This window comes from Octopus sinensis, linkage group LG7, assembly GCF_006345805.1.
Source record: "Octopus sinensis linkage group LG7, ASM634580v1, whole genome shotgun sequence".
Taxonomy (NCBI): domain Eukaryota; kingdom Metazoa; phylum Mollusca; class Cephalopoda; order Octopoda; family Octopodidae; genus Octopus; species Octopus sinensis.
The window spans coordinates 28,017,235-28,039,734 of NC_043003.1; the positions used below are offsets into that span (position 1 = coordinate 28,017,235).

The window sequence follows — 22,500 nt, forward strand, 5'->3', positions numbered from 1 at the left end:
TATAATTTATAAACAAGGACAAAAGAAAAAATATTTCTATGCTAATATAGATTGTATATTGTAATGTGGGGATTGATGATTTAAAGTCTATTCTCAGCATATTGGCATAAAAATATTTTTTCTTTTGCCCTTGTTTATAAATTGTTTATAATTTTCAGCTTTAAAGGTATTTTAATATGCTGTCACTTTTGACACACACACACACAATAGCCTTCTTTCAATTTCCATCTTCTAAATTCACTCACAAAGCTTTGCTTGGCCTGGAACTATAATAGACGACACATGCCCAGTGCCCAAGATGTTGTGCAGTGGCATTGAATTTGAAACTATGTAGTTGGGAAGTGAGCTTCTTAACCATTCAGCCACATGTAGATATTTATATGAGGAAATGCTTAAACTGAAGGACTTCACACCATCCCTTTATTGAAACAGGCTTTTCTCAAACTCTGACTTCCTTATTCTCTAGTACTTCTCTAGGTACTTTCTCTGTCCTTATCTTAGATCTAAAAGTTCTTTCTTTTTTCTACCGCACTCCCTCTGTCCACACCCCACTTAACTGTCTGAGGGCTGAGAGAAGTGTGAGGTGGCTCACTTCACACTCCTTCCTCCTTGCTGACTCTAATAGTACTTATCTACTTGATTATTAGGGTATCCTCATAGCTAGAGTGAGGTCATGAACTACTCCTCCCCCTCTGTCCTGTCCGTCTTTGCGGTTATGTATTATTAGCATTTTGGAAGGCAAGTGACCTCGTGGTTAATCTCTTGGACTCAGAATTATCACATTTCAGGTTCAATTGCCAAACTGGGTTGTTTGTATATCGGGTCTTTTGTACAAGACATTTTGTGTTGCTGCAGTTGAATTGGTATCATTGTTAGAGCATTGAACAAAATGTCTTACAGTGTTTGTTTTGACTCACTCAGCCAGTGGTTCTCAACTGGGGTCCTTATGACCTTTGGGGGTCCATGAAAGATTTTGTTGTTAAAATTTATGTGCAGTAAGTTTTACTTCTACAATACACAAAATGTTTTAACAATTTTTTAAATACAATTCCTAATAATGATTTCTAAATTTGGCTCAAGGCCAGCAAGCTTGAGGGAGATTTAAGTCCATTACATTGATCTCTGTTCAACTGGTACTTATTTGATCAATCTTGGTGGAAAATAGAATTTCACTTAACTGAAAATAGAATTTCATCTGCTGTAGAATATTGCCATGTAGATATTAGCCCAAATTCTTGCAAATTTAACATGTTGCAACATATTAGATTATCATCAATAGCATTATTTTAATGTCCACTTTTCCATGCTTGCATGAGTCAGATGGAATTTGTTGAGGCAGATTTTCTACAGCTGGATGCCCTTCATGTTGCTAACCTCCACCTGTTTTTAAGTAAGATAATATTTGCCCATGACAAGGTGTATTTTCACAGAAGATTGGAATTGAAGGACACCACTTGCATGATGGTGACATTACAGCTATCACAAGGAGATAGTAACATATGTGCACACACATGTGTATACATACATATATGACAAGCTTCTTTCAGTTTCCACCTACCAAATCCATTCACAAGACTTTGGTTGGCCTGGGACTATGGAAGAAGCCACTTGTCCATGGTACCATGTAGAGGGACTAAACTTGAAACCATGTGGTTGGGAAGCAAACTTCTTACCACATGGCCACATTTGTGCTTGTACCATGCCTTCACCTATCAAACATTGTTGGTGCCATCACTGAAAACTGGGTCTTTGGATATTGTTTTTGTCAAGGACCCCTCCCCATTTTTGTTTTCTTATTGGCTTCAGTCATTGGGATGTGGCCATGCTAGGGGTACCGCCTTCAAGGGTTTATAGTTGATCACTTATTTTATTGATCTGTGTTTGATGAACTGCTAAATGATAGGACATAATGGAATATGACTTAAGCACAACACTGGTTTTAACAAACCAGTATAAACATAAATGTGGATGCAGATGGACACACATGGGTGTATGTGTTTTCGTGTGTGTGTGTGTTTGTGTGTGTGTGTGTAAGTGCAGTATAGCTGAATGGGTGAAAAATTTACTTTGCAATCATGGTGTCTCTGGTTCAGTCCTACACCATAGCACCTTTGACAAATGTTATTTTCTATTACCGTGGGTTAGCCTGGTAGATGAAAATTGTATAGAAGTTCATCAGGTGCAGTGTACTCATAATTTAAAAGTACAACTTTGTTACACACTGTTACACTGATTCTGCCTGAGAATTTAAGTTAAGGGTACACATGTTTGTGGAATACTCGGCCACTTATGTGTTACACGAGGAGTAGGTAATTTAGTTGATCAAACAACTGAAACCTCATAATCAAAGAATAAAGTTTCACCTTTGTGTGTTTGTGTATTATCATTATCATTATTTAACATCCATTTTCCGTGCTGGCATAGGTTGGATAGTTGACAGGAGCTGGCAGGCCAGAGGACTGCACCAGACTTTACTGTCTGTTTTGGCAGAGGCTTTATGGTTGGATGCCTTTCCTAACACCAACTACCTTACTGAGTGGACTATATATATATATATAAGTTAGAATGTTATAATACATATATATATATATGTGTACACATACATACATACATATGCACACATATATGTGTATAAAAGGTTGAATGTAGATTCATCCCTTAATTGGAGTGGTTTCCCAAAAGATTTCTGACGTTGATTCTTCATACTTTTTGATATGAAAAGTAGTATTAGAATATTAAGTGTATGATTAATTTATGAAATGAAGTTCTACAAATCCAATCATATTTGTCAAAAATGGAGGCGATAAGATGTTAAAAAGTTGTAAGAAGTTGTGGTTTAATAATTAACATGACTCCCATCACTATTATACATAGAAAGGAACAGATAAATATGAAACTCATAAATCCAGCTTCTCTGCTTTTTTTAAAGTTACTAGTATTTTTTCTCTGTACTGATGAGTACTATGATAATTTCCAAATTCAAATATGAATATCTATGTATGAAACAGTTGTATGCATGAATAAACTTCTTACAACTTTTTAACATCTTATCTCCTCCATTTTTGATAAATATGATTGGATTTGTATAACTTCATTCCATAATCACAATTTTCATCATGTTTTGATGTCCATGCTGGATCTGAGGACTGTATTGTACTCCAGTGTCTGCTTTGTCATGTTTTCTATGCCTGGATATCTTTTTTTGTGACAACAGCATTAATGAAATTGGCATGCAACTCACAAGACTAGGTTCCCCTTCAACTTAGTGAGGTTACAGTAGAGAAGGAGACAGCTTTATGCTAAGAGAAGAGAGGTTGAAGTATCAAAGAAGGGGCCAGAACAAGTTTGTTGCAGTAAAGGAATTACATGGGTACTCATATTATACACACACACACACACATATATACGTGTGTGTGTGTGTGTAGTGTCAGTGGTAGAAGTTTGCTTCCCACTATATGGTTCCAGGTTCAGTTCCACTGCAAAGCACCTTGGATAAGTGTCTTCTACTATAGCTCCAGGCCAGCCAAAGCCTTGTCAGTGGGTTTAGTAGATGGAATCTAAAAGAAACCCATCACGTGTGGGTGTGAGCATATGTGTGTGTGTGTGTGTGTGCCACCGCTGCCACCACCGTTTGACAACAATGTTTTGTTTCTGTCCGTGTAACTTACCAGTTTAGCTTAAGAGACTAAAACAATATGTACCGGTCTTAAAAAAAGCTAAACTATCGTCTTCTCACTTCTATGTTGAGTATATTTGGTATGTAGTTTGTGTGTGTGTACATATATATTTATACACTCACACACACATACATACACACATAGATATATACATGTCTTTCTGTTTCTATCTCTAATTCTTACAGATATATATATATATAATATATATATATATATATATATATAATATGCACACACATAATATGTGTGTAATCTGCTAGCTTGCCAAGTCTGCAAAACAAGTTCACTTCCCTGTTGTAACTATTTGACTTATCCTGCTAATAACCTTTGTCAAAGGCATGAATGTCACCAGTTCTCTCCTTTCATTCTCTGAAGACAAAAGAACAACTGATTTCTCTGTTAAATAATTTTACAGAGCAGTGTGTGTGACAAGAATATATATTCATCATATGCATGTTTTATATACGTACATACATTATATTTATATATATATATATATATATATATTATATATATATATATATATATATACACATATATACACACACACACATATATCTTATATATAGTCATAGGTCTACCTTAGTTCTTAAGCTAGGACAACCTTCAGATATGTAACATAGGTAAAGTGTTTGAAGGAAGAATGTTTGTAAGCTAATTTATATATTTGTGATGTACATCCTTTTTCTTTAATATGATTCTGAACTTCAAACTGTTAGAGAGTTAGAGCATGCTTAGGTGTTTATTCATTATTCACAAGAAATAAGGTAGGAAAACTATAAACTTTTACTTATTTACTTAACATATTCTGAACCTCAAAAATAAGTTATTTTTTAAAAAGTGGAATTGAGGCATAAGCAAAATATATTTGAATTAAAATACCTTCCCACTTGTGTTACAGTGTAGGTAAGCGTTTCTCAACCGGGGTTCCCCAGAACCCTGGAGTTCCATGAGAAAGAATGAGATAATCTTATGCTAATTTTATGATTGTAGTATTTACTATACATGCACAACATACTATTGGTTATTGTAATATAGACATCCTATATTGTGTTATAAAAAAAAATATAACCTATTATAATACCTATTATGTTATAAAAAAAAAATAACAACCATTAGGGATATATATATATATATATATATATATATATGTGTGTATGTGTGTGTGTGTGTGTGTGTGTGTGGAGGTGCGTGGCTTAGTGGTTAGGGCGTCAGCATCATGATCGTAAGATTGTGGTTTCGATTCCTGGACCGGGCGACGCATTGTGTTCTTGAGCAAAACACTTCATTTCACATTGCTCCAGTCCACTCAGCTGGCAAAAATGAGTAACGCTGCGATGGACTGGGGTCCCATCCAGCTGGGGGACACATATGCCATAGAAACTGGGAAACCGAGCCCACGAACCTGGCTAGGCTTTAAAAGGGCGCATTTATTTTTATTATATATATATATATATATATATATATATATATAACTAGCAGTATCGCCCGGCGTTACTCGGGTTTGTAAGGGAAATAACTATATAAGCATTTTTAGAGAGTTACTTCCCTTATAAATTCGGGCTTTCTTAGCCATTTTTGTTTTGGTGTCTTCAAGCCATGAGGACGCTGGTTTCCTTCACAACACATTACGACGTTGATTTCTTTACACTCCCTTCTCCACAGCTTCACGAGGGAGGGAAGGGGGAGAAGCAAACAGGTGCAGCTGTGAGCGTGGATGCCAACTCCGCCGCCATCGACACACGATGCATTTTATGCATTAAAATGGAATAAAAAATGATGTTAAATTATTTTTAAAATCGTAGACTCATCGTTGACGCGCGCTAATAGTCAGACGGGCTCGATATGAATCACGACTATAAGATACCCGAATTTGGTTAAACTGCACCGCAAAATGTGGGAGGAGTTAGGAATCTAAATCGAAGGGGACAGACACTCACACAACTAGAGTTTTATATATATAGATGTGTGTGTGTGTATGTATGATATTCACCATGTGAACTACAATGAAAAAATATGAGAAATATATGGTATATAATTTTTTTTTGTGCAGGGCTTCCTTGGGACATGTAATTTATTTTAAGGATTACACAAGGGTAAGAAGGTTGAGAACCACTGGTGTGGGTACATCCTATGCTTGCTGGACCTCTGGTAAAGAAACACAGTGTTTAGCTTTGACTAAGTTATTATATGAGTATGTTTGTTAGTGTCTAAGTTGTGCATAGCAAGGCTGGGGACTCATTGCTAATTTCAGCATTTTTATGTTCTTAATTTTCTTAGAATTTAAATCTTTGTTCCCTAACTAGGGATTTCTGGAACATGTTAGTATCAAATGGGACAAATTTGCTAACCAGACAGACCCTTCAAACCAGGACTGTCTTAGTGGAACTAGTATGCATGGTAAACCTGTATGTATGCATGTATGTGTGTTTGTTGTCTTCACATTGTATGCTAATTGTAAACAAATGTCACCGTCATACAAATGGTGTTGTTTGTTAGCTTGCAATCTTCTACAAAAACATACTGATTTCTCCTTCACATCTTCCAAATTTGTTTTTCCTTCCCGCTTTTTCTGCCTCTTATTTTCACCTATTCACTGACAGTCATTTTGTTGCATTTTTGTTGCAACGAGTTGCAGGGGTGTTTTTTAAGGTTTACTGTTGCAATTTTCTGCACCTTTTTCTGTTTTATCCCATTCCATTATTTTTCTTTCATTCACACTGCATTGAGCTGTCCTTGTTTGAAGGATTAGGGGAAAATAGTAGCTTGCTTTGAAACAGTTGTAGGTTGGTGACAAGAAGTGTATCTAGCCATAGAAACTTTGTCCCCAACAAAATTAATCTATCCAATGCTAGCATGGAAAAGTGGACATTAAACTGATGATAATGATGACAATCTTAAATATTCCTTTCTATTAAAGGCACAAGGCCAGATCTTTTGATGGGAGGGGACTAGTCAATTACATCAACCCCAGTGTTTCACTGGTACTTGATGAAAGGCAAAGTTGACCTCAGCAATTTTTGAACCCAGAACATGAAGACAGACAATATACCTATTTCTTTACTGCCCACAAGGGGCTACACACAGAGGCGACAAACAAGGACAGACAAATGGATTGTCGATTATATCGACCTCAGTGCGTAACTGGTACTTATTTAATCGACCCCAAAAGGATGAAAGGCAAAGTCGACCTCGGCGGAATTTGAACTCAGAACGTAGCGGCAGACGAAATACTTCTAAGCATTTTGCCCGGTATGCTAACAATTCTACCAGCTTGCTACCCTTTCTTTTTTATTTCTCTTTCACATCTTCCAAATTTTTTTTCCTTCTCTCTCTTTCTGCCTCTCATATTCACCTACTCACTGACAGTGTTTTGTTGCATTTTTTTTTTTTGCTGTAACGGGGTCGCAGGGGTTTGTTTAAAGGGGTTAAGTTTACTTTTTACAATTTTCTACACCTTTTCGTGTTTCATCCCATTCCATTATTTTTCTTTCATTCATTACAGAACTTTCATTATTTGATTCTTCCTTCTCTTTCATTCCTTCATTCTTTTACCTGACCCCCACCAGTTTCACTCCTCCTTTTCTTTCATTCTCTTCTCCTTTACAATCTCTTCATTAATCCATTTTTTCCTGTCATCTGTTCCCTCCAGTCCAGTTATCCTTGTTCACTCCACTCGTACTTCTTTGACTCAGCTCACACTCTCTCTCTCTCCTCACACTCATCACCCTCATTCATTCACACTCAATCACTTCACTTACCTTAGTTCTCGCCACTCATCCTTGATCACTCTACTCACCCTCGATCATTCACCCTCAATCACTCCACTCGCCTTCGATCACTCTGCTTACCCTCGTCCACTCCACCCACCCTCAATCACTCCACGTTTGCTCATTCTACTCTCTTCACACCACTTGCACATGATCACTCCACTTACCCCATTGCTCTGCATCTGCCCTTGATCACTATACTCACCCTCGTTCACTCCACTCACTCTTGTCCATTCCGGTCCTGCTCAACTCCTGTCCCCAATCACTCAACGTACCCTTGGTCACTCAACTCACTTTTGTTCCTCCCACTTACACTCACTCCCCCCCCCCCACCTTCGATTATTCTTTTGCCCTCTTTAATTCCATTCACATTACCCACAATGTCGAACAGGCATAGGCAGCGCCGTTTTCCCCCCAATGCAGGTCGCATGAGACATAGCTCATTATCAGACAAGCTGCACAACTGAAAAAAAAAGGCAATTTTACGTTAGGTGTGCATGTGGCCCGTGCGCCACAGGTTGCCCATAACTTCTGTAAAAAAAAAGAAAAAAAAAGAAAACTTGCTCTGATATCTTTTTCCCCTCATCTTCCTTTCTTACAATGGACACGAACTTTCTCTTCCACCTCCCACAGCAGTGCGAGGGAGCCACTACGTTGTTGCTCGATTTTGCTAGAAATAGCAGCTCAATCTACCTCAAATTACATCATGCCATCTTAAATAATGATAATAAAAATAATAATAATAAGCGTTGAATGGTGCATAGTTGATATGGGTAACCTTTCTCGAGAAATGGGCCGCACGAGACATTGTTTGTCATCAGGCGGGCCGCACTAGTAAGAATTTCAAAGTAAATTTTCGCTAGCGCGCCATTTAGAAGATCTCGTTTGTTTATGACTGATGTAGAGCTTGATATATATATATATAAAAAAAAGGCATGTGATGGTCACGGTTGGTATATCGTTCATCGCAGGTCTGTGCGATCAGGATTACCTGGTGCTACACAACAGTAGTTTCAAATAAGCAACGACGCGGGCCAACGGGGCAGCCCACTACGTGGTCGATCGACTTTCGAGAAATAATAACTAAATCTCCCTCTATTATTAGAAAAGTAAGTGTCATAAGATAAGGTAGTTGTCGATACACTATGTCTGAATTTAAAAGACGAGAATATCGTCGATTGTTGAGGTCTACTCAGTCAGGTCTGACCTGGGGTTAAACAATACTAACAAGGTGGGCCGAGGGAGGATTAATCAACACGGGATGATATAGCCTGGGATTCATAGTGTTTGGGGGGGGGGATAAAAACGATATAGTCATGACTGGAACGCTTTTGAGCAAAGGTTTGTTCGACTTAGAACTGATCAACAACATAAACTGACGAAAATAGTCTCTTACGTGCAGATCTAGCTGCTAGAAATAGCAACCAAAAATCACATTCTATTTGTCTTTAAAGGAAAAAGAAACGTTAGATGGTACACATTGTGTTAGATGCACTGTCTGAATAGAAGGTTAGGGGCAGGATGGCTATGGCAGGAATGTCTTTGATCATTACGTTTAATCGGACAGGCCTTAGTTCGGTGCGGGGAGTTTCTGTGATTGTGGAAGGACCGAAGAATGCAACGTTTTCGGGTGATGTCATTTGTCTGAGAGTTAGAGAGAGAGAGAGAGGGAGAGAGATAGATAGAGAGATATGAGTAATTGACCGAGGGTTAAATAACAACAATATAACAACATGAAAATAAACATGACCATGTGTTTAAAAGAAAAGGAAAAAAAAATATACATTCGTTGTATCTGACCTGTTAAGTTGTTAGTCTCTTGTTTTTGTATTTGCTTTTTTTTTATTGTTGTTATTATTATTATTACTATTCTTTGGTTTTCCTGTGTCTTTCTCAATCAATCCTTCGATCTGGGCATCAATCCATCCATTGATCAAATGATCGATCCATTGAATCAGTCAGTAAGTAACCCACCAGCCGTAAATCACAAACTAAGGTAAACGGTAAACCATCCATCTATCCTGTGATGTTGTTTTTCTTCGTATTGCCTTGTCAGTGCTCTCTCTCCCTCCCTCTCTCTCTCTCTCAGTCTTCTTCCTCTCTTTCACTTTCTATAGCTTTCTTTCCTTCTGTCTTCCCTTCGTCACTTTCTCTCTCTCTCTTGCTCGCTCATTACATCGTCACCCTCTCTGTCTCTGTTTTCTTTCCTTTTGTCTTTTCCCCTTTACCTCTCCCTCTGTCTCTGTCTTTTCCGTTTTCCTCTCCCTCTCTCTAATCCTCTCTTTGCCTGTCTCGTCCCATCCCCCTGTCTCTTTTTCCCCCCTTTCTATATATGACTCTCCCTCTATTTTTCTCTGTCCCTCTGTTTTTCTATCTTTTTCTTTATCTTCTCCATGTGTATCTCTTTCTCTTCGTCTCTCTCTATCTCTCTCCGTGTAGCCTTCTATCCTCCTCTGTCTCTGTCCCTCCGTCTTCCTTTGTCCCTATCTTTCTTCTCTTTCAGGTTTCCTTTCTCTCTGCTCCCTCTCTCTCTCCTATGTCTCTGCAGTGTTTTCTCTGTCGTTTCTAGTCAATATCTATCATTGGATTATATATCTCTTTATATTCTTCGCGCGCGCGTGATTATATATGCGTGTGTGCGTATGTATGTATGTATGTATGTATGTATGCATGTATGCATGTATGCATGTATGTATGTATGTGTGTGTCACTCTTTCTGTCTCTGTCTATTTATGTTTTCTTTAAACCGGTCTACTATATATTTCTTCCTCTCCGAATGACGATGGTGACGAGGGTGGAGGAAGTAAAAGAAAGTGAAAGAGTGAAGCTAAGTCTTAGAACACACTTAAGTACGTCTGTTCACACACACACACGGAGAGAGCAGGGGTGGGTGACTAATAGATAGTATATATGCATTGCTCTGTCGAGAACACCTTGCAGTCAGTCAAAATAACTTAAAACTATTTTTCCAAGCAAAACGTTTCACCATTCTGTCAAGACAATAATATATATATATATATTGTATATATGTATATGTGTGTAATTTTATTTTGCTCCTTACCCACAAGCTTCTACCCCACACGTTCTGTCTTTCGCTCTTCCCCACTTCTCTTTCTTTCTCCTTTTGGCTTTCACTTTTGTTTTACCTGTTGCGAGACAGAGAAAGTATAAGTGGAGTAGGAGGATATATATATATCTGTGTATATGTGTGTGTGTGTCTATATATATATATATATATATATATATATATATATACATACACACATATATATATATATACATACACACACATGCGCATATGTATATATATATATATATATATACACCGGAGTAAACACATAAATGTGAAACAAGGTGGAAAAAAGAGTACTCAAATACCAGTGGTAGAGTAATATGCTTTATTTAAAGCAGCAGAAAATTCAACAAAAACCTGTTACTCTGAGTTTCACGTTCCCGTTCGTCGGGAACGTGAAACTCAGAGTAACAGGTTTTGTTGAATTTTCTGCTGCTTTAAATAGAGAGAGAGAGAGAGAGACTTTTTCGTAAACTCTTCCTATATACATATATATTGTGTGTGTGTGTGTATTTGTATGTATAGACAGAAAGATAAACGGACTGGCCATATAGTAATATAGGAATGGTGGTGGATGATGAAGGGAGGGCCTCATGAGGGTGACATGAAGTGTGGTAGGTGGCTGTTTTTACTGTGTGATGCTATGTTTATGTATGTATGAGTATGTATATGAATGTGACTATGCATGTTTATATATATATATAATGCATATATATATATATATATATATATATATATACATACACAGATACATACGCACACATATACATGCATGAGTACATACACACATGCATATATACACACAAACACGCACGCACAACAGGTATTAACTACATAGTTTAGTCATCTCTTATGTGTAACCTAATACACGTGGACGAATTGTAAACGCTGTTTATTGCAGCATAACATACATATATATATATATATATATATATATATGTGCATACACATGTACGCACACACATCCTTATGCATACGAATAAGAAATATGAAATGCGTGATATATATATATTGTTGTGTATATATCTGTATGTGCATGTGTATATAGAAGTGTATGCGTGAAAAACAAAACATTGATATTATATATATATATATATATATGTAGATGCGTTGTGTGAACTCACACACACACACACAATACTTCGCGTTTACACCCCCCTACCTTTCGTCCCTCGATGTTTCCTCGACAACACATCCACCACCTCTGTCACCGCCGCCACCACCACCACCATCGTCAAAACCTGTTGTAATGTCTTCACCACAATGTAACTGTAGACTGTAATTGATCCACCGGATTTTTTTTTTACCTCATCCACCTCCACTCCTCCCCCCATTTTTGTTTCTGTCAACCCCCTCTTTATGTCTCTGTATTTCTATATCTCAGTTTCTGTCTATATAGATATCTCATTCTCTCTCTCTCTCTGTACATATATATATATATATATATATATATATATATATATATATATATATGTATGTATATATACACACACACACACTCATACACACACACACACATATATATATATATACACACACACACGCATATATACACACACATATATATACGTATATATATATACATATATGTATGTGTGTGTGTATATATATATATATATATATATATATATATACTTATGTATGTGTGTATAATCATCCACCTACCTTTCTGTGCATTTATCTATTTATGCATATATATAGGTATGTGTATGGGTGTGCATATATACGCATGTATATATATATATATATGCATATATATATATGCATATATATATATATATATGCATATATATATTTGCATATATATATATATGTATATATATATATATATATATATATATATGCATGTGTGTGTGTATACACACACACTGTATTTTAACATGTGTAAGGAACCCTTTTTTGTCAAAAATTATGTTTAAAAAATATGGGAGTTTTATATACATTGATAGTAGTATAGATATTAATAAATTACTCAATTCAAGGGTTCCTTATACATGTTAAAATAGGGTATATTTAAAATCATCTGCCTAACTTTCTGTCTACCTATCGTTTTTCTGTCCCTCCTCCCTCGCCTCCACCTTTGTGTATATAAATTCCTACTTAACCTCTTTCACAATGAATATTGTTGAGTGTGTTAGACGTTATATATTTATATATATGTGCACATGTATGTATGCATGCATGCATGTTGTATGTGTATATATGTGTGTATGTATGTTTCTCTCTCTCTCATAAAAAATAATAAACGCGCCCCTTTAAAGCCTAGCTAGGCTCATGGGCCTGGTTTCCCGGTTTCTATGGCGTATGTGTTCCCCAGCTGGACGGGACGCCAGTCCATTGCAACGTTACTCATTTTTGGCAGTGGACTGGAGCAACGTGAAATGAAGTGTTTTGCTTAAGAACACAACGCGTCGCCCAGTCCAGGAATCAAAACCACAATCTTACGATTATGATGCTGACACCCTAACCACTAAGCCACGCGCCTCCTAGTTCTTGAGTCCACTTTTTCCAACTTTATATATATACATATACATACATGTATAATGATGTAGACAATGTGTGCATGTGTATCTGTGCTTCTGTACATGTATGTGTGTACACACATACGTCATTGCTTGACTCTTGCCAAACTCTACAATCCAGCATGGAAGATGGATATTAAATGATAGATAGATAGATAGAGCAAGCTTTCTATGTAATTGTATTGCCTATATTTTTGTATTGTAATGCTGATATCTGTGAGAAATAGAATTTTACTTCATTGCTATTATTTGTGAAGCTGTGTTTACTGGTAATTTTCAGTTTTGTTAGTTAAGAAAATGCTAACTTTACGTCTTGTATCATTCATTTTGTTACAATTCCAAACTGTTATACATCACAAGAAGAGGCAGACAGTATTACATGCTCTGCAGTTCATTGCCCTGGTGGAAAGATGTCCGCTTGACCCAACATGTGGAACATTGAACATAGAAGTGATAGAGAAACATGGATCTGTTGATTCAATTTCAGCAACTCTGAGGGACTGTCCCTAAAATTTGTCTTAATCTTTTATCATTTACTTGTTTCAGTCATTAGGCTGTGGCCATGCTGGAGTACATCCTTGAAGAATTTCAGTTGGAATGAATCAGTTCTAGTACTTATTTCTTTTTTTGAAAATCCTGATACTTGTTCTATTGGTTTCTTTTGCCAAACTGCTAAGTTACAGGGACATAAACACACTGACCCCTGTTGTCAAGCAGTGGTAGGGGACAAACGCATACACAAAGACACACACAGATACACACACACACACACATACATAATAGGCTTCTTTCAGTTTCTGGCTACCAAATTCACTCACAAGGCTCTGGTCAGCCTAAGGCTGTAGTAAAAGATTCTTACCCAAGGTGCCACACAGTAGAACTGGATCCAGAACCATGTGATTGGGAAGCAAACTACTTACCACATATCCACTTGTTGATGATCATACAAAAAAAGCAGTGAATTTGGAAACCGAAGACAGTTTAACCTTTCAGTTTTTAAACTGCCCATATCTGCCTTAGAATTTCGTTCTAAAAGAAAACAATCACAACATTGAAATCTTGAAGCTATGAGATAAGGCATGATTAAATTAAAACATGCTTTAATTTAATGATTAAATTAAAGCATTACATTTGATGGAAGGCATATGGCTCAGTGAAGGCTCATGGCTCAGTGGTTAGTGAGTTCGATTCCTGGACCAGACTGTGTGTTGTGTTCTTGAGCAAGACACTTTATTACACTTTGCTCCAGTTCACTAAGCTGTAGAAATAATCAGCTGCAGCGTCATCGGTGCCAAGCTGCATCGATCTCTGTCTTTCCCTTGGACAACATAAGTAGCTGGGAGAGGGGAGGCTGGTATGAATGGGCAACTGCTGGTCTTCTACAAACAACCTTGCCTGGACTTGAGCCTCGATGTGGGAACTTTCTAGGTGCAATCACATAGTCTGAAGAGGGTCTTTCCCCTTACCCTCTACTCTTGAGAGAGTAATCTGAAATGCTAAAAATCTTAAAAAAAAAAAAAATGACATATTTGGATAATTTAGTGCTAGATACCTCTGAAAAGGCAAGATGGTCGTGACTGGAATGCTTTTGATCATTACTTTACTCAATCAAATTTGAAAAAGGGACGAAGGGCTAAAGAACCACTGTTACAGTATTTTAATAAGTCTATGCTGGTCACTTGAGTGAGTCATTCCATCTGGCACCAAATGAAGACAGGAATATTGTTAGATTCTGTATTTTGCTGCCATTGTTGTTGATGGTGATGATGATGATGCCGATGATGATGATGTTGCTGCTTCTGCTTATTTTTTGTTACAGAGTGCTCTTCTGGTGGGGCTTGACCCAATTTTTAGGATGTCTACAGACAAAAGAAAAGAGGAAAAAATAAAAATGCCTCACCCTCTCCTCCTCCCTGAACGATGTTCCTTGTCCCTCCCTTAGAATTTTAGGAATTGATGTGTCGTTGATAACATTAAATACTAGAGTCTAATAATACAAACAACACACCTGGTGTCTATGTGTTAATATCTATGTAGATGAATTTCTAACATTGTAGAGTGTGACATCATAGTAGGAAAGGGAGAGAATTTTTCCAATTCATTTCACTTATATATTCTTTTGCTGGTTTCAGCCATGTTAGAGCACCACCTTTCCAAAAATATGGACCTCCTTGGTGGGGAATATATATATGTGTATATATATATATTTGACAGTGGCTCTGCTGGAGCACCATCTTAAAAGGTTTAGGTCGAAGAAATCGACCCTAGGACTTATTCTTTGTAAGCCTAGTACTTATTCCATTGGTCTCATTTGCTGAACTGCTAGATTACTGGGATGTAAGCACGCCAACAGCAATTGTCAAACGATGGTGGTGGTGGGATAAACACAGACACAAAGACACATACACATAAATATATATATGTATATATGACAAGTTTCTTTCAGTTTCCATCTAACGAATCCACTCACAAGGCTTTGGTCGGGTCAAGGCTATAGTAGAAGACTCTTGCCCAAGGTGTCATGCAGTGAGACTGATTCTGGAACCATGTGGAGATCTCAAATTATGAGTACATGTACATTTTTGTTAATGTTTAGCAGAAGCAACAGAGGGACTCAAGGTCTGAGAGTTTCATGCGTCAGTACTTATTAAAGTGCCAACACATGAAACTCTCAAACTTTGAGTCACACTGTGGCTTCTGCTAAATATTTATTTCAAATTTTGGCACCGGGCAGCAATTTGTAGGGAGGGGAGTAAGTTGCTTACATCGATTCCAGTTCTCAACTGGTATTTATTTTATCAACCCCAAAAGGATGAAAGGCAAAGTTGACCTCAGTGGAATTTAAACTCAGAAGATAAAGACAGATAAAATGCTGCTAAGCATTTTACCTGGCGTGATAAGGATTCTGCCAGCTCACTGTCTTCTGCTAAATATATATATATATATATATATATATATATATGTATGTATCCAGGTGTGACATCCTATACAGGACAGTGCTACTGACGTTTATATTCCCAGGAAGACAGCTGGCTAACAACAAAGATGTCTTCCTTGAGCTATAAACGTCAGTAGCACTGTCCTGTATAGGACGCCACACTTCGGTGGCAATTATATGTTACGATTCCGTACACTGCTACTGTTTATATTTTGCTGAGAGTTTTAATACAGCTTATATATATATATATGTATATATGTATGTATATATATATATATATATATTCTTTTACTTGTTTCAGTCATTTGACAGCAGTTAAGTTTGAAAATAATAAAGAGATTACTTAAATAACTTTGTCATTATTAAGTTAAGGTACATGGCTCTGTGGTTAGAGCTTACAATCGTGAGGTTGTGAGTTCGAATCCCAGACTGGGCTGCGTGTTGTGTTCTTGAGCAAGACACTTTATTTCACGTTGCTCCAGTTCACTCAGCTGTAGAAATGAGTTGCGACATCACAGGTGCCAAGCTGTATCAGCCTTGGCCTTTCCCTTGGATAACACAAGTGGTGTGGAGACAGGAGGCCGGTATGCATGGGCGACTGATGGTCTTCCATAAAGAACTTTGCCTGGACTTGTGCCTGGGAGGGTAACTTTCTAGGTGCAATCCCATGGTCAGTCATGACCGTAGGAAGTCTCAGCTTTGAGGTGGTGTTTGAGATCGTGAACTGGCAGAATTGTTAGCATGACAGACAAAATGCTTAGCAGCATTTCATCTGTCTTTACTTTCTGACTTCAAATTCAGCTGAGGTCAACTTTGCCTTTCATCCTATCAAGGTTGATGAAATAAGTACCAGTTGAATACTGGGGTCAATGTAATCGACTTGCCTCTCTCCTAAATTTTAGGCCTTATGCCCATAGTGTAAAGGGTAAAGATCCCTTTCGGACATGAATGATGATGGGTTTACACCTAGAAAGTTACCCTCCGAGGCACAAATCTGTCCAGGCAAGGTTGTTTATGGAAGACCAGCAGTCACTCATGCATGCCAGCCTCTCTTCTTCATGACACTGATGTTATCCAAGGGAAAGGCAAAGGCTGATAAAGCTTGGCGCCAATGACATCACAACTCGTTTCTACAGCTGAATGAACTGGAGCAACATGGAATAAAGCGTCTTGCTCAAGAACACAGCACAGCCCGGTCTGAAAATTGAACTCACTGCCTCATGACTGTGAGCATGACACTCTAACCACTGAGCCATGCACCTTAGCAGAAAGGATTATTAAGGTGGTATTCGGAGCCTAGATTAATATGAAATTTTGATAGCAGGTTTTAATCCACATCACGTTAAGCCAGGAAGTTTGCATCACAGAACCAAGGACAGTCTCAGGTATGTTGGTATCAGAAGGGTTAAAAGTGCATATGACTGTGGAATACTCAGTCACTGACACCATATTGTGCAAAAACTAAACAGGTAGCTTTGTCAATCAAAACAGCTAAAATACTTACTCAGCATTGCGGAAACCCATGCATGGTATCCAGGTATCTTGTTACCTTCTGGATTTGGTTTCTGCTTTATTCAACTTGCAGCGGCAATGCTATTTGTTTTTGTTTCTGTTTCTTGGTTCCTCCTGATTAAGAATCTTTTAAAGAACCGTGAATTGCAATAAACACTTTCTTTGTTTGTTTGCTTGTTTGTTGAGTGTGTGTGTGTGTAAGATATAGACTAGTGGAAGATAGTTACTAAGTAGAATGACAGAGATACAAATGGTAGATTCTCTAATGTTTTTGTTGTTGTTTTTGGTTTGTTGGAAGCATTTAACTGGGCCTGAAACAAAATAATATAAAACACAAGAAAATGTAAAACAAAGAGAGAAAAAAACTCCCAAAAATGCGAGTTATGAGGCTTTAGAAGCAGGCTGCTGGGTAAAACTGCTTTCTAAACAAAAACCCACCTCTGTTGTCAACTTTAGCAATCATAGAAGTATTTGTGGGAATATATATATATATATATATATATATATATATATGTACATGTGTGTGTGTGTATAAGTATGTATGTATGTATATATGTGTGTGTGTGTGTATTTATGGAAAAGTATGTGTGTGTATGATGTTTGTATGTGAGATTAGAGAGACAGACTTGTTTTTTTGAGCTTGTGTATGAAGTAGAAGTGCATCTCTCTCTCTCTCTCTCTCTCTCTATATATATATATATATATATATACATATATATAATACAATAATTATCAAGAACTGTGTATAAGTTTACCCTGGTGTACCAATGCTGCTTTGTCTATGCATGTGTATGTGTATATTTACCTTATGTGTGCATGTGTGTGGTTGCACACGTGTGTGTGTGTGTGTGCATGCATCCTAATATAATCCAAATGCATTCGCATGCATACATGTGTATGTGTGATCTCCTGTAGCACTGGAAGCAGAAATCCTTATCTTTATGGAGAGAATAAGCCCCCCCCAAAATATCTTCAATCTTTTTTTTTTCTCTTACAAGTTTATTACTGTATTGCAAGTATCCAGAGTTAATTGCATTTATTTCAAACAATTACAGCGTGGAAGACACCTATCAGTCATTCAGAAAACACACACACACAAAAAGACTTAAATTCACTTAAATAGTTATTATTTAGTGTCAAAATTTTCATCATATCTACTGCCTCCTGGTTACTGATGTGATTCACACCAAATAATGTTAAAGAGAAGTTAACAGCTTCTGTGTGTTTTTGCATGGCTATCATCATCATCATCATCATTATTATTATTATTATTATTCTTCTTCTTCTTCTTCTTCTTCTTCTTCTTCTTCTTCTTCTTCTTCTTCTTCTTCTTCTTCTTCTATTATTATTATTAAGGTGGTGAGCTGGTAGAATTGTTGGCATGGTCGATGAAATGCTTAGTGGTATTTAGCCCATCATTACATTGTGAGTTCAAATTCCGCTGAGGTCAGCTTTGGCTTCCATTCTTTTGGGGGTCGATAAAATAAGTACCAGTGTAACACTGCAGTCAATGTAATCGACTAGTCTCCTCCCCCAAAATTTCTGGCCTTGTACCTATAGTAGAAAGGATTATTATTATTATTATTTTTATTTAATGCCTGTTTTCCATGCTGGCATGGGTTGAATTGTTTGGCAGCAGCTGGCAAGCCAGAGGACTGCGCCAGGCTTTGCTGCCTGTTTTTATGGTTTTTATGGTTGGATGCCCTTCCTAACACCAACCATGTAATCGTTTTGCTTTTGATATACAGCCTCAGATCGAATCACTTGCCAGACAAGTATACCTCTAAAATTTATTTAATGTTTGCAGTAACTCAAGGCTATCATACGCAGCTTTTAAAAATTATTTTGTTTTTTTCAATTTAGATTTTTTTTTTCTTTTTGACTTAATTGTGTTCAATTATTATGGAATTTTCAAGTAGGAAAATCAAATATGACACCCCTCCTATAATATTCATTTATTTTGTATCATTTATTTTATTTTTTTTCTGTGAACATGTCTGGCAGTGAGGGAATATTGCCTTGCTTGAAAACAAGTGATGGTTGGTGATAGGAAGGGCATCTGGGTATTGAAAAATCTGCTTCAATTAATGCTGTCCACCCTATGTAAGCATGGAAAAATGGATGCTAAAATGATGATGTTATAAGTGTGTGTGTGTGTGTGTATGAACGAGATTTATAATGGGAGTTTTATTATTAAGAACTAAATACAATACACAACACAAACACCAACACTCAGCTACCTTGCAAATGAAATAAAAAATTTTTGTATTTTAAAAAGCACCCATGCCTGTGCTACATAAAAAAACACCCATACACTCTCTAAAGTGGTTGGCATTGGGAAGGACATCCAGGCTGTAGAAACCATACCAAAACAGACAACAGGAGCCTGGGGTGACCCCCTACCTAGCCAGCTTTTGACAAACCATCCAACCCATGCCAGCAAGGAAAAGGGATGTTAAATGATGACATATGGAGAAAGGGGCAGTGGCCATAGTCATCATGGGCTCTTTGAAAGGGGTTAAAATTTATAGCATTAGTGCTCCTCGCACTTAAACTGTTATAAGTTGATAACTACAGGAAAGACATGAGCAAGAACAATGTTCCTGTGGGCTGATAATCTTGGGAAGATGGACTTAGCATTGGGGTCAGTGTGAGCTCTGAGGATTTGGCTACAACTTGGAAGAATAAGAGATATATGTAAGCCAAGAATGCATGAATAGAAGTGACATGAGATCTGCTAGATGTAAGGAGCAAAAGACGTAAAAGCAGCAGAAAAGGCTAAGAGGAAACAGCATGTCTGTGGGCCTGAGGCCCAAGTGTATGTCGGAGCGACTTAATATTTATCAGTCGAGTGGCCTTTTCCTTCATGTAATCTAAGATGTGTGATGATGTTTTCCTGACAAGATTAGGGCTGGAATTTTATTTTGTTTTGTACTTTTGCTGTTGAAAGACCCATGGTTAGAGTGGCCTCATTGGTAGATGCTTTTGAGGTCTTTGTTCATTGAGACAGTACAGATTCAGTGTATGATGTATAGGATTGCATGTGGGGTGGATGATGATTGATTGGAGACGAATAATGAGGGATGAAGTGCTACATCTGTCATCTGTGTAAGAGTGATGGACATGATGGTGTGTAAGTATTTTATGTACAGAAGGTAGAGAGTGAGGACAAAACCACTCCCTGGGACATGTTGGAGTTGATAAAAGTGGGACAGTGAAAGTTCCCTCAGCACATACCATGATAGTGACGTCTGAATGGAAGCTACCAATGCAAGAAATATGCAGATGGAGCCCATAGGCAGGTGGTTTTGGAGGAGATTTGCATGTCAGATGCAATCAAAAGCTTTTCTGATGCTAAGGGCAACAACACTTCTTTCTCCCAAATTTCCTTGTTGGGTTAGATTTGGTAGAGATTTGCTAAATATGTAAGGTGTGGCATTAGATGAAAAGTGGGTAGCATTCACTGCAAGGGTTAGGGTTATTATTGTTGAGAAATGAAGGCAAATTATTGTTCATGGAGTTATTATTTTTGAGAAATGAAGGTAAAGAGGACTCTGCAAAGTCAGAGGAGATTGGATATCCTTTTGGCCAGGAACCAGAAGGGACCTGCTGCAGTATAGGTAGCAGGAGGAGGGATGGGTAAATACTACACAGTTTTCATTTGTGGATTCAAATTGAAAAATTATTTAATTTTTGTTAAATCTACACTAAATTGTGTGTAAAAGACGAAAAAAAAAATTAAGCTGTGACAAATAGATGTTGAAATATCCATGAACTGTAGCAGAGGAGTAGTAGGCATGGATGGATGGGTGGGGGACTCTGAATAGCAGCCACATAATTATGACGGGACTACTTGGAGTGGAGAAATTGGGGTGTTGACCTTTTGCTGTGTTGGAGACATGGCATTAATCAAGAATTAACTGTTAATCTAAATCCAGTGATAAAAATTTCATCAGTTATAACTTCTTTTCCCACTTCTTCCATCACTTCTTTTTGGACCCTCCTCCTCCTCCACTACCACTTAGTTCCTCTCTGCTCTTTTTTTATATCTTCTACTTAACATTCTCTGATCCATTGCTAACCCATCCATCCATGCCTGCTACTCCTCTGCTACAAGTTCACGGACGACATTTCAACATCTATTTGTCACAGCTTAATTTTTTTTTTTTTTCGTCTTTTACACAGTTTAGTGTAGATTTAACAAAAATTAAATAATTTTTCAATTTGAATCCACAACCTAACAAATACATATAAATATATAAAAACAGCATCAAAATATTGCCAATGTTTTATTTTGTTTGTTGTTGTTGTTGTTGTTGTGGCAGCTGCTGCTGCTGCTAAGGACCTTGTTTATTAGAGTTTGTTGTTGTTTATTATCCAGAAGCCGAAGCAATCACAGTACCAATTATTTAAATTATAACTTTACTTGAAGCCATTATCGCTAATTCAGGCTCATACTCACTCACTCTTTCCTATTCTCTTTCTTTCTCCTGTGTGTGTGTGTTTGCATATATGTATATGTTTGTGTGTATACATATACGTATATGTATGTATGTGTGTGTGTGTGTGTGTTGTGTGTGTGTGTGTATGTGTATGTATGTTTGTATATATGTGTATGTATGTTTGCATATATGTATATATGTGTATGTATGTTTGCATATATGTATGTGCATTTGTGTGTGTGTGTATATATATATACATATGTGTGTGTATGTATGTTTGTGTGTATACATATATGTATATGTGTGTGCATTTGTGTGTGTGTGTATGTATATATGTATACTCACATGTGTGTATATGTATGATTGCATATATATATATTTTTATATATATGTTTGTGTGTATACATATTTGTATGTGTGTGCATTTGTGTGTGTTGTGTAATATATATGTGTATATATAGATACATATGTGTATGTAGTATATATATATATATATATATGTATATTATATATATATATATATATATATATATATATATATATAGATACATATGTGTATGTATATA

The 22,500-nt window shown here is 37.0% G+C and overlaps 2 protein-coding genes and 1 long non-coding RNA gene across 4 annotated transcripts in view; 2 read left to right on the plus strand and 1 right to left on the minus strand.

Moving 5' to 3' along the window:
- The window catches only part of LOC115213908, a 61,002-nt gene extending 51,412 nt beyond the window's left edge, over window positions 1–9,590 (minus strand). The window contains exon 1 of one of the 2 annotated variants that reach the window (XM_036504667.1): window positions 9,248–9,590. The gene's annotated coding sequence lies outside the window, so the exon portion shown is untranslated. Of the gene's footprint in view, window positions 1–9,231 lie in introns of both variants that reach the window. The other variant, XM_036504668.1, reaches the window with a different exon arrangement.
- The window catches only part of LOC115213906 (arginine--tRNA ligase, cytoplasmic), a 242,583-nt gene that overhangs the window by 143,148 nt on the left and 76,935 nt on the right, over window positions 1–22,500 (plus strand). The window lies entirely within an intron of this gene.
- LOC118764204 overlaps window positions 1–22,500 on the plus strand; it is a 24,887-nt gene that overhangs the window by 988 nt on the left and 1,399 nt on the right. Inside the window, exon 2 of the long non-coding RNA XR_004999995.1 lies at window positions 9,133–9,142. This is a non-coding gene — a long non-coding RNA (uncharacterized LOC118764204). The remainder of the gene's footprint in view (window positions 1–9,132; window positions 9,143–22,500) is intronic.